The 12,717-nt window shown below is 47.6% G+C and overlaps 1 long non-coding RNA gene across 2 annotated transcripts; it reads left to right on the plus strand.

The window, feature by feature from the left end:
* LOC106841417 (uncharacterized) lies at positions 1 to 9,672 on the plus strand. 2 transcript variants are annotated; one of them, XR_006520967.2, is made up of 4 exons: positions 1 to 252; positions 349 to 483; positions 3,030 to 8,253; positions 9,415 to 9,672. It is a non-coding gene; the product is annotated as an uncharacterized lncRNA (long non-coding RNA). The 2 variants fall into 2 exon arrangements; XR_011498845.1 differs by having other exon boundaries at positions 8,174 to 8,253.
* The last annotated feature ends 3,045 nt before the right edge of the window (positions 9,673 to 12,717 follow it).

Here is a 12,717-nt window from a genome sequence, read left to right on the forward strand (position 1 = left end):
TCACAAAGTACCGTCCACAGAGTGGCTTATAAACAACAGAAATTCATTTCTCACAGCTCTGGAGCCTGAGTCTAAACAGGGTCATAAACATCCTTAAAAGTCCTGTCACTTAGGAACAGTTCTGGGCAATGAATTCTCCTGGAGCTCCCAAGAGCCAGGTCTGGGGCGGTCACATTTCTAATGAGGAGGATGCGTGCCTACACACAGCAGCATTGTCCTCCCTTGCTGTCATTCTGAATGACAACTTTTAAAGTTAAGCTCTTAAAATCTTTGAATTCTAAAAATTGTCTTTCCTGTGTGTTTTGATATGAATCTCTTAAAATCCTTCCTTTTCTCTATACATGCCAGTGAATGGGCCCGTTACCACTTGACCAAGAGAAGAAGCAGAAGCTAAGCACCATGCAAGGAGGGTGTGAAGCTGGACCCTACGGCTGTTTCTGGACTGCTCTCCCACTGTACCGCCTACCGCATAAACCCTCCTCTGTGAGTATTGGCAGACAACCACCTTCTTTGTAATTCGTTTTCACATGACTTTTTTAAAAAAATTTTATTTTATTGAGGTCACATTGATTTATAACATTGTGTGAATTTCAGGTGTGCATCATTATATTTTGGTTCTATTCAACATCACTATTTATTAGGGACATGCAAATCAAAAATTTACCTGACATTTTTAAAGGGTAAATTCCTAAGTCTCAAATTCGCTATTAACTCACTCTGTAACTTTGAGTGAACATCTGCACTTCAGTATTTAACACATAAGACAGCAGGTTCAGGCACCAGCCGGAGAAAAGGTCAGTTTAAAGAAAAGCGAGTTCTGCCTGGTCCCAGGGAAAGTGGATCATAACTTTACCTTCTCAGGGTCGCCATCTAGTGGCAAATAGGGGTAAGATGGGCTCCACCTGCCAACAGTGTCTTCCTGGTTCCAGGATTTTATCAATAGCTCAAACCTTAATCTCTGATGCACCAATTCTCCACTATCTAATTTCCCAAAACCAACTCTCTGAAGACATTTGTCCCAGTGATCTATTGTCCTGCAACTTTACTTTGTGTCTCAAACAATTCAACAGAGCCCTTTCACCACCAGAGGCAAAGGAGGACAAGATCGGGCCACCGGGGGATGGGGAAAGATCAGGCACCAGGACTAAAGGGGAAATGTGTGACAGGTCAGACACTAGGATGGGGTCGGGTGTTAGGGCAGACACTAGGGCAGGAACAAATGTGGGAATAGAAGTGGGGCAGAGACAGCCATAACCTGCAAAAATAGAGGTTGCTAACTTCGCTTAAGGGAGGGCAACCTCACATGCTGACATATAAAATCAGGCATTTGAGAAGCGCCTCAGTGAAATATGAAACAGACATCTGGGGAGAATCGTAGCAGCAAAATTAATATGCTGAAGACATGGTGCAGCTAAAAGTTTTGGAAAATTCCTCTCTTCAGCAAACGGGTAACTTGATGAATCCGTATTCAGCACGCTCACTACCAGGTACAAGATCTGCTGTCAGTGCATTGGTTTCAGTGGGTTGTCTGCTTTCTGTCATTCTGGCATTAAGACATGCCAATCTGACGGCAGCAATCACACGAACCAACACAATGAAATCATTTTGTGGGATTTCTTAGCATCCAAGGATTGTAAACTGAATGCACGTTCAGTAACTGAAATCACATCCCCATGTCCTGTTTCGGAGTGGACAGATACTAGTATATATATAAACCGCGAATTGCCCACTACACAGTGCTCAGCATTTGGCAGTTCTTCATGAGCACTTGTCAAATATACGAATAAATCTACGTGAACTGAAGTAAGGTTACATTAATGTGTAGATTATAATCAAAATAAAAATATAAAATTTAACATTTTCCTTAGAGGCTTTGGTCTCCCAGTTGCCAGGCGGCGCATGGCACTGTGACAGAGCCTGTGTTGTCCCTCTCGGGGTCCAGAGATCCTGGGACAACACGGGGTCCATCTCTCAGAATTTTCTCCGGGCTCAGTGCCCCCACTGGACCTTGAACCAGAGAGGGCAAGGCTCTCCTTCATGTTCTCTTTTTTCAACACCTAGACAGCAATTCTCATCTGCTTGTTTTTTTTATGTACTTTCAGAGTCTTCTTTATAAGCCCCAATTTTCTTTTTTTGATTAACCCATACGCCAGTTTTGGAAGAAAGGTCGCCTGCAACTATTCAGTCTCCCCGCACAGAAACACGATGTGCCTTTCCTTTGTCAAGCACTGCTCTGTCTTTCACGAGCATTTTCTGTCTGTGCTGTAGAGGTCTTGCATAGTCACTGATAATATTCATTACAGCAATTTTATGTAAGCTTTGTTTTCACTTTTTCCTGATTGTGAATGGGATATTTTTTCCATTTTATCTTATTTATGAAAAATATTTTCTGACTCTAGAAATAATATCTGATAGCTGAAAAAAAATCTAAAGTAAAGAAACAATAAAACGCCAGGAATCACATCACCCAAGAGAAAGCCAACATTAACGTTTGAGTCTATTTCCTTCTCTTTACACATATTTTTCCTTAGTAGATATGTTTTATCCTGTTTTTTTATTCCATGTGTCATGTATATTCAAAATAATGCCAGAACTATTATGACTTCATAGATAGAATTTTTTTGATTCCATAATATTTAATCCTATGGCTATGCCACGATTTACTCCGTTTGCTCTATTCATTAGGGTGGGTTTAATGAGGCGGACTGTCAATCCAAACCCCGCCCCATTAATCTGAGCGTCCAGCTTCGGAATCAGAAGACGAAAGTCAGTCGAGGTTTCAAGTTATAGAGACACTTTAGCTCCAGCTCCCTCAGCCCTTTGCCAACCACTTCACCTGCATTATTATTTCATATAATTGTCCCAACAAAACCATAAGATGGGGACTATCATTGTAACTTAGTCGTTAACCTCTTGCATTTCTTAAATATATTTAGGGCTAATTTTATAATAATCTTGTTTTCTTAGAATGTTTGTGCAGTTTCTTTTTTTTTTCTGATTTTCTGTGCTTCTCAATCCGGCATCTACAGATATTTAAAATGAGGTCATGAGAGTGGGTCCTAATCCAGTATGATTAAGGATTTACAAAAAAGCCATATAAAGTCCTTATATGAAGGGGAAATTTGGATGCAGACGCGGACACTTCCAGAGCAAAGATGATGGAAAGACACCCAGGGAGAAGATGACCATGTGACTGTAGTCATGAAGTTACAAGCAAGGAACGCCCAGGACTGCTGGCAAACCAGATGCTAAGACAAGGGGGGGAAGGATTCTCCCCGAAGCCGTCAGAGAGAGCGTGGCCTTCCCGACACCTTGGTTTCAGACTTCCAGCCTCCAGGACTGAGAGACAAATTTCTGTCCTTTTAAGTCATCTACTTTTTTAAATTTTGTTATGATAGCTCTGGGAAATTAATACCTCTGGGATCCCTTTGACAGCTTGGTAGAGAACAGATGTGAGGTGTGAGGAAATCCTGAAGGTGGGGAGAGCTGCTGGGAGCCTGTTTTATTGCTCTCCAGAGAGAGAACAGGAACCTGAATTAAGACAGGGCAGTAAGGAAGGAGAGGAAGAGAAAGATTAGGGAAATATTTAGGAGAAAAAACCAGTGAACTTGGCATTGACTGTGTGGGAGGTCAGAGAGAGAGACTTACAGGATTTTATCCTGCAGTCTGGTGGTGCGACAGGTGAAACTGAGCAAGTAGGAGGAAGAGCGGTCTTCAGGTGGCAGACAAAGATGAGTTCAGGTATGATGTCCTCAGTAGAGATCTGAAGGCCTCTTGAAGAATGGAAACCCAATCAGCAATTGGAGATTCATCAAAAATTCCAGGTATCTGTACTGATCACCTTTTGCTGCAACAAAAAAATCCCCAAATCTCAGTGTCTTAAAACCAAAAACATTCATTTTTCACCCAGAGGTACGTGGCCTCTGCTCGCGCTGTGGGCTGGGTTCAGGTCTGCTCATGTGCTGCTCATTCCGACATGCACGCTGCCTGGGCACGGCTGCCTCCAGTGTGCCCCCATCAAAGCTGAGGCTGAAGGGCTGAGCTGAGACACAAGACTCTGCCACTTCTTCCCATCAGCATATGATCAGGCCCTGAGTCAGTGGATCAGGGGAGTAACTTCACCTCCTGGGAGGGACCACGAAGCAAAACTGAGGGAAGGCATGCTAGAGCAGTGTGTTAACTGTGTCTTTTATTCTCTGCATTTAGATGCTTCCACTCTGGGGTCTTGCTGGCCCTGGAGGGATTTCCCTCCCTCCTAGGGCTATCAATTCCTAGAGGTAGTAAACAACTCGCCCATGAGCTTTGCAAATGCAAACCAACCCATCCACAACCCAACCACCTTTTTTTTTTTTTTTTGAGGAAGATTAGCCCTGAGCTAACATCTGCCACCAATCCTCCTCTTTTTGCTGAGGAAGACTGGCCCTGAGCTAACATCCATGCCCATCTTCCTCTACTTTATATGTGGGACACCTGCCACAGTGTGACTTGACAAGTGGTGTGTGGGTCCACACCCAGGATCCAAACTGGCGAACCCCAGGCCGTCGAAGTGGAATGTGTGAACTTAATTGCTGCTGCACCACTGGGCCGGCCCCCCAACCACCTTCTTTATCAGACTTTCGCACTCATGACTACTACCCCCTGCCCTTATTACCCCAGGGCCATATACCAGACATACCCCTGAGCCTGCTGAAATTATTCAGACCAGCCAATCCTAAGCCTGTTTCCTCTGTGTCACCAATTTCTTCCCATGGAAATCACAGTAAAGGCTCTTGTCCAGTCCCCTCCACTCTGCCTCCCGATAGATCCTGGTGCCTCCCTGTGTGGCCCCCTGCGTGTGGCACGGCATGCTCCCTCCTCTTGACAACTGTAAATGACAAAGCATCTTTTCAATGGCAGTCACTTCCTGATCTGTTGGCCTTACCGCACTTCAAATTTTCTATCAACACACTATATTCAGAAGCAAGCAATAATCTAATCTACTGCATTGTCCTTAGAATCTCACATCCTCCTGACGTGTGAAAACTCGAGTCCCGGGGATGTCTGAACCCTCATCTCCCCCAGCTGTGCCACACCTGGGGAAATGGGATGTAAGGTAATGCCACATCATAGCAGAAATGGGAAATTCAGCAGAAACATTGCAGGATCAGAGGGAGGGCTCCCAGCTCACTGCTCCTTCTAGATCAGGCACCATGACAAAGACATATTTCAGACAACAGAGGAAGTTGATGGATTCCCACCAGTCAAGTTAAAAAAGCTTTGTCTGAAGGCCAAAGTCTGTGGGCTTGTTCAGACCGTGGTTCTGCAGCCAGGAGGTCTTGCCAGCTCTAACCTGTTCTAATCTCCTCGGGGTGTGTTGCAATGTGGCTTGTTTGTTATTGAAACAAGAGAGAGTTGAGAAGCCTCACCTGTGGTCTCCCCTGGGGGAAAAATGTCTCCTGGAACAGGAGAGGAGGCTGGGGCCCTCTGGAAGGCAGTGCTTCTCCTCCAGTGGAGAAAACCCTGCCTCTCTGGCTCTCCAGGACGAGGCCAAGCTCGTAGATTAGATGAACATGAGAAACGCGGTGGCCTGGAACGGGGGCGGTCAGAAGCACGTCCGCTCTGGCTCGCCATTCGAGGGAACTTGGCAGCTGACAGCAAGGAGCAGCGAACTGAGATGGGTATGGAGAGCTCAATGAGGACTCAGGTTTGGAGGCTTGCAAAGTGCACACAAATTTAAGAGAGCTCCTGGCCCAGGCTCAAGATGGGCAGGAGGCCAGCCCTGCCCTGGCCAAGGTGAGTCAGCTTCCCCAGAGGCAGCTCGGTGCCGCCACAAATACTCTGGGCTGTGGGAAGAGCAAAAACAGGGGCTCACATGCTGAGTGATGAATATGTCACAGTTATAAAGCCAACTTTTGAAAAAAAAAAACTCCTTCCTGGACGAATACACTTTCACAGCAACCTGGAGCACGGCCTAGTCATATAAAACACCCAAGTTTGGGCCAAGATTGTAAAGAACATAAACCATAGTCCTTGCCTTCAGTGACCTTGTTCTGCCCTTTACAGTAGAATCCTCCCCTGTGAGCCTGGACCAGAGATCTGTTGTCAGTTCACTTTAAACTGGTGCTACAAGAATCACCCACCCAAAAACAGACATTCATTCACCCTTGGTAAAGCACCAGGAGAAGCAGAGTTCCTGACATTACTGAGGACTTGTTGATGATGAAAGTCATGGACAGCCCACCTTTCTCCAGCTCCTGGGAAGCAACAGGTCAGTGAGGAATGCGGAACTCTGGTGGCTAGTTGACAGTGGGAAAACCGACTTTCAGATGAAATAACAGGATAAACACTGAGTATGGTCCACTCTGCCAGCACTGCCCACAGCGGGGTTGGGAAATGTCTTCTCCCAGGATGGGGAGGCCAGTGAGAACCAGATCGCTCAGACCCAGGGGGGAGTCTCTCTATTTGAGCTTCAAAATCTAAGCTGACACTCTGCTTCCTGACCCTTCCCCTGGGGCAGCAAACAAGAGGCCATCATGTCCCTACTGTGGGTGTGGATTCTCCATGGCTCCCACCTTCCCAGCTTGGAGCAGGAAGGCAGCTCCAGAGGCATCCACGGAAGCAGCTGCTGGTCTGATGGGTGATAACTTGCTGCCACCAGAGAGGGCAGATGCACCACTGTGATCACGAAGCTTGAACCTTGCTTTCGTGGCTCCTTTGTGAAGAAAATGGGGATTTCTGAAATCCCCTGTGGTAGGCTGAATACATCCAGGCATCAGCTGTCACCTCTAGAATCTTTGAACGGACCTATTTGGTAAAAGGGTCTTTGCAGATGCACTTAAGGGTTTTGAGTTGGGATGGTTATCCCGGGCTTTTCAAGTGTACCCTAAATGCCAGCACATGTTATAAGAGAGATGTATAGGGAAATCAGAACCCACAGAAGAGCAGGAGGCAAGGGGTCCACAGAGGTAGAAACTACAGGCCCAGGGACACTGATCTCAGAGTTCTGGCCTCCTCAGCTCTGAGAGAATCACTTTCCGTTGTTTGAAGCCCCAAGTATGCGGTCATTTGTAACAGCAGCCTCAGGAAGGGAATCCAGCTCCAGACCCAGGACATAGGGACTTAACCTCCTGCTGCAGAAGCGTCTGCTCTGTCAGGACTCGCTGTTATCAGAGCAAATCGTGGAAGAGCAAGTGTGCATACATCCTTCTCGTGACCACTGTGCGTGCCTGAGCTGCTTCTGCTGCAGGTCTGAACAGCAGAGGAGGCCCACATGAACGTGCAAGAAGACAGCACAGCAAAGATATGGCTGCGAATACCTCCCCCAAGCATCTCCAGGGGTGCCGTGATAACAGGAATCTAGAACATTCCAGCCATATCAAATGTGAAAGCATTGCTTTACCTGACTAGTAGAAAAGCACAACTCTGTTCCCAGGGGTGGGCACCAACCCTGCCCAGCCCCCTATCATGGCTGGGCTTCCTCTGCCTCACAGCCTCAAAACTCATTGCCAGCCCACACGCTTGCAATTACAGATAACACAAAACTCAGCTGAAGCTGGAGAAAATAAACAAGGGGCACGGTTGGAACCATCCAGAGGAAGATCAGGATTCGGTGTCCTTGGACCCATTGTGGACACAGTGTCCACAAGAACCCAGGCTATGTTCACGAGTGTCTGATTTATGCTCAGATCCTCCGCTTTTCAAAACTGAGACGGCTGCTACAATCCTGGGGCGATGCTGTTTTTGTACCTTCGCAGAGAAAAAGAGCTTTTCTTTCTCCAATGATTGCACAAACATGCTGGACTTCACAGTCATGGACGTTTCCACCACAACCCAATCCTGATCATCATTTTGGTGAAAGGAATGTCCTCTCTGGTTGCTGAGGCCTCAGTTAGGGGACCTTTCTGGAACACACTCTGAGGGCAGGTGTGTGGGTCAAGCATCCCACCTCAGAGTGGGAAGTGAGGCCATTCCCACCTGAACAGTGTGCCTGAGGGAAGGGGGTCAGGTAACGGACAGCGTCCCATGCACAGAAATAAATAGTTTCCTGTAATCAGGATCAGAGCAGGCAAGGTTTCAGAACAAGTGCTGTTGTGCAAGCGCCCAGGAACCCTGAGAATAGAGGTTCCTCCTGCCCTCAGCAGCCTCGCTGGGTTCCAGTCTCAGAGCAGCTCCTCCATCTTCTCCTGCAACCCAGGGTCCAGCCGGCATTCACCATGCGGGGCCTCTGCTGCGTACTCCTGACCTGCTTCATCCTCTTTCCTCACTTTGCCACAGGTGAGCTCTGAAGCCAGGCTGGTGTGGGGGCACAGGGATCTCATGCCCAGGGAATGGGGACCAGCCGGTAGGGGGAGTGGGTCAGTGTCTGGAAATAAGTAATAAATCTGAGGGTCAAGTCGAGCATCAATCAAAGAAAGAATGTCTCAGAGGAGATTCTTAGCTTTCTCTTAATGGCCTGAAACATGGCCCTCAGTATCTCTCAGGGTAAGAATGGGTCATTTCCCTGGCATGCGGAGCAGTGAGTAGGAAGAGACAACACCACTGGGCCAGGCCAGGCTTCCCAGCCTAGGAACAGACCACAGAAATAAATACCAACAGGAGGTGCAGTCCACAGGGCTCATTTGCTATCCGACATCCCTGCCTGGGATAGAGCCCAGGATAAAGGAGAGAGCTGGACCCAGGAGCCAAAACACCAGTGTGTCTTTCTTAGCTCCGATGGTGACTCGTAGTGTGCACTTGGACAAGTCACCGAGCTGTCCTCAGACTCAACCCTGTCTTCTCCTGAAAAGGAGGACAAACCCCAGAGTCCTACAGAGTCTGATTGAGGACAAACAAGGGAGAGCGTAGGAGGGGCCTCACAGAGCAGGAGAGACACGCCAGGTGTTTTCCCCCTCTGTGATTCCTGCTCTTTTACTTTTTGTGGCCTCTGTCTGACAGCCCACGGTGACAGGCCCACATGCCAGCCCCTCCTGAGCCCTGGATGCTGCACAAAACATGGAAGGACGGGAGGCCCTTGACCCCTGTCTGCTCTTTCTGCCCAGTTCCCATGGCCCAATCTCTCCTGCCCTTTTGTGCCCAGGGCACACCAGGGTGTGCAGTGTTGGGTGGTTCTCATCAGGCTGCATGAGGCTGCACAGAGTCCCCTTGAACATCTGGAGCAGGGGCTGGACTCTGGGGTGCAGGCAGGGGAGCCTTGAGTCAGCATTCTGGGCAGACACTTTGGTACCTGCCCTCTTTAGAGCAGAGGCTGTCCTGCCCTTCAGGAACCAACACAGCAGTGGCAGCAGAGCAGAAGGAGCGGGGGCTCCGTAGGGTTTCTGAGGGAGGCGCCTGCAGAAGGAGCCTCTCCTGCCGGCTCTGCGGTGCACATATCGCGACCCTGCATTCACAGGGAATATTGCTCCTGACTGAGTAACTGGAAGATTTTGCTCTCCACAGCCCAGGTCCTGGTCCTAGACTCAGAAGAAAAGTGCAATGCTATTGGTGGCCAGTGTAAATGGTTTTCTTGCCCAGAAGATCATGAAACTATTGGTGTCTGTTGGATCTATGGAGCAGGGAAATGCTGTCTCCCCATGGAGAGCTGTGAAGAACGTGAGAGGAAAAGCAGCCAGAGACTGAAATAAAAGGCTGACTTTAACTCTGAAAGTGCTGTGATAATATTTCCTGAAATAAAGAAATGACCTGTGCTGTATGTAAGAAAGATGATTACTGCGTGTAACAGTGTCTGGGAGAGACGTGTGTGGAAGCAGAGAGGGAACTGACACGTGCCTGCCAGGGGGAAGCCTGGTGTGCCTGAGAGGGGAGATGCTTTTACATGGAAATGTTGGGGTGTCAGGTGTGTGCTGGAAGAGGGGATTCTAGATCCCTAATTATGGGAAGGGAACTGTGGTGTCCCCATATATGGCAGATGTGTATGCAGGGTGAGAAAAAGGGGGAAATTCAATCAGGAATTCACCTTGTTCTGTTTTCCATTAACACTGAGCCATTTCCTGGCCCTTCAAAAGTTTATCGGTTGACTCGGTGAAACCCCATCCCAGAACACAGTGTCTTAAAACAGACACCACCTACGGAGCTCGTGATTCCATGGTTGGCAAGAGGAGCTGGGCTCAGTCAAGTGAATCTTCTGGTCTCACCCACCAGGTATTAGTCCCCTGGGGCTGTCATCACAAAGGACCACAGCCTAAGTGGTTTAAGCAAAAGAAATAGATTTCCTCACAATTACAGAGGCTGGCAGTCCAAGGTCAAGATGTCAGCGAGGTTGGCTTCTTCTGAGGCCTCTCTCTCTCACTTGCCGAGGGCTGACTTCTCCCTGTGTCTTCCCATGGTCTTCCCGCTGTGCACATCTGTGTCCAGATTTACTCTTGGCAGCACACCAGTCATCATGAATTGGGCCCACCCTAAAGGCCTCGTTTTAATTTAATTACCTCTTTAAAGACCTTATCACCAAACACTGTTACATTCTGAGGTGTTAGGGTTTAAGACCACAACATATGAATTTAGGGGGACACAATTCATCACAGAACACCTGGGCTTATTCCTGCATCTGCAGTCAGCTTCCAGGATGACTGGGGCTGCCTTCTGGCTGAGACAATGGGAATCTCTCAGCCAAGTCTCTTCTCGTCTCAGACTCACCCAGGCTTGTTCTCATCCTGGCTTCCAGGGTCGCAGGAGAACTCAGATTAACATCCCTCCTCCTGGGAATGACATTCTAGTGGAGGCAGATGGATAATGAGAAATCAACTCATTAAGTGACACCCGTGCTGAGATTAAGAAGAAAGCAGAACAAGGGGATGCCTAGTGTCCACAAGGTACTATTTTATACTGGGTGGTCTGCATGAGCCTCTTTTTTTTCCACCTATGATTAATGTCAGTTTGTTATTAACACTCTCAGTGGAACCTGCACAGAGGATTTGCACCACCTCCTGTAATAGCTCTTACAAAGGAGGAGAGAACAGTGATGTCCTCAGACCCCTGACACAGACACAGCACTGGACTCACCCCGTTTACAGATTCCTGGAGGGCAGGGAGCCGCCCCGCATTCCTCCCTCACTTTACCCCATGTGTCCAGGAGTGCTGCTGCCTTTTGCGACAGAGTGGTCTGCTTCTCCCAGGGACACTGCCTGCTCTGTGATGAGGGACAGTGTGGGCATGAGCCATTGCCCCAAATACACACACAGGTAGTTCCTTGTCTCTGGTAGGAGGATGCTTCCAAATTTGTCCAAACAAAACACATCTTGGAGTTGGAGGACTGAGCTTCATGATCTCTAGCACTTTCCTGGTGGTTAAATATGCCCCTTTGGCAGCATATGCCCTTCACGTCAGCAGCACCTCCCCACTCATGATCCTCTCGTCCCAACAAATTCAAATCAGGGTCAGACAGGAAAGGATGGAGAGTCTGAGCAAGTCTTGAAAAGGGAGACACATAAGCAGAAGAGGACTGAGATCTGAGGTCAGCAGACACTGCAAAATAGCCCTGGCCTGCAATTCCTCTTCCTTCTGTGAGCTGGGACAGTGATTTCATGACGCTCTAACCACAATCTGGATGCTGCAGGCAGGAGGAGAGACTGGGCTCAAGCAGAATCCTGTGATGTGGTAAAGGACATACACTCTCAAAATTTTCTCAATACTTTCTCCCATCAGTTGGGTTTTGATGCTTCCTGGCCTTCTCCCCCGATGCTCAGACAATCCAATTGCTTTTCCCATCATCTGCCTTCCAGTCTGCTCTATCCATGGATCCTAGGCAGAACCTCTTGGTAAAGGGGAGCTGGGGTGACTTTCCTCTGACTACTTAGTTCAATACACCATGCCACATAGGAGCAGTCTTTGAGTCACTAGAGTTTTGAAGACTGTGTCTCTACAGAAGCTGCACTAGGTATTTTCACAGGGAGAATTCAATAGAGGGAATGGGATAAAAGAGTTGGAGAAATGAAACAGCAAAAGAGGACATGGGGTGACAACGGCAGGACCCAGCCCCCACCTCAAGGCCTGAGAGGGCCAAGAGAAGACAGTGAGGTTATAAGAACCCAGCGACTCCAAGAAGGAGTCCACCCGGCTCTGATCCTGCCACTCCAGGAGCTCCTCTGGGGCTCCATGTGCTGTTTCTGGGAGTGCCTTGTCCTTTTGAGTTCCTTAAGAATGTGATGACCCCTGAACAGAGAGTCTATGCTGACAACCGTCAGCAAGGACAACTGAAAGATCTGGTGTGGCAACTCCTGCGTCAACATTCCTAACCCCTCCCCTGTAACCCACTGGTCTTTATAACTGCTTCAAGATTCTGTGTCCCCCTTAAGATGGTTCTTTTGGACATTAGTCACCCATCTTCCTTTTTGCTAACAAGCTGTAAGAAAATGCCCTTTCTCTGCCACCATCTTAAGTTGTTTTAAGTACATATATTGTAACACACAATCATTGTTAAAAAGTTTCCCCCAAACCTTTTACCCTTTTTACATTTATTCAGTGTGCCTGTTTCTAATAATCACTTAGAATGCTTACAAAACTTCATGAGACATTTGACAATATTAGCCATTTTTTTAAGTTACTATTTTGGCTAACCAGTCTTTTGGTAGAGATAACATCAACTTATTTAACCAACAAATATAGAATAAAGGCTATATGTCTGCATCATAGCCAATGCTCATAACTCTGAGAACATGTTCATTTTAATCAAACCATCAATCTTAAATAAGTTTTCCGTTACCAAAGACTAATTTTATCATGTTAACTGGAATGACATTTGGGTTA

This window comes from Equus asinus, chromosome 27 (genome assembly GCF_041296235.1).
Source record: "Equus asinus isolate D_3611 breed Donkey chromosome 27, EquAss-T2T_v2, whole genome shotgun sequence".
Classification (NCBI taxonomy): Eukaryota; Metazoa; Chordata; class Mammalia; order Perissodactyla; family Equidae; genus Equus; species Equus asinus.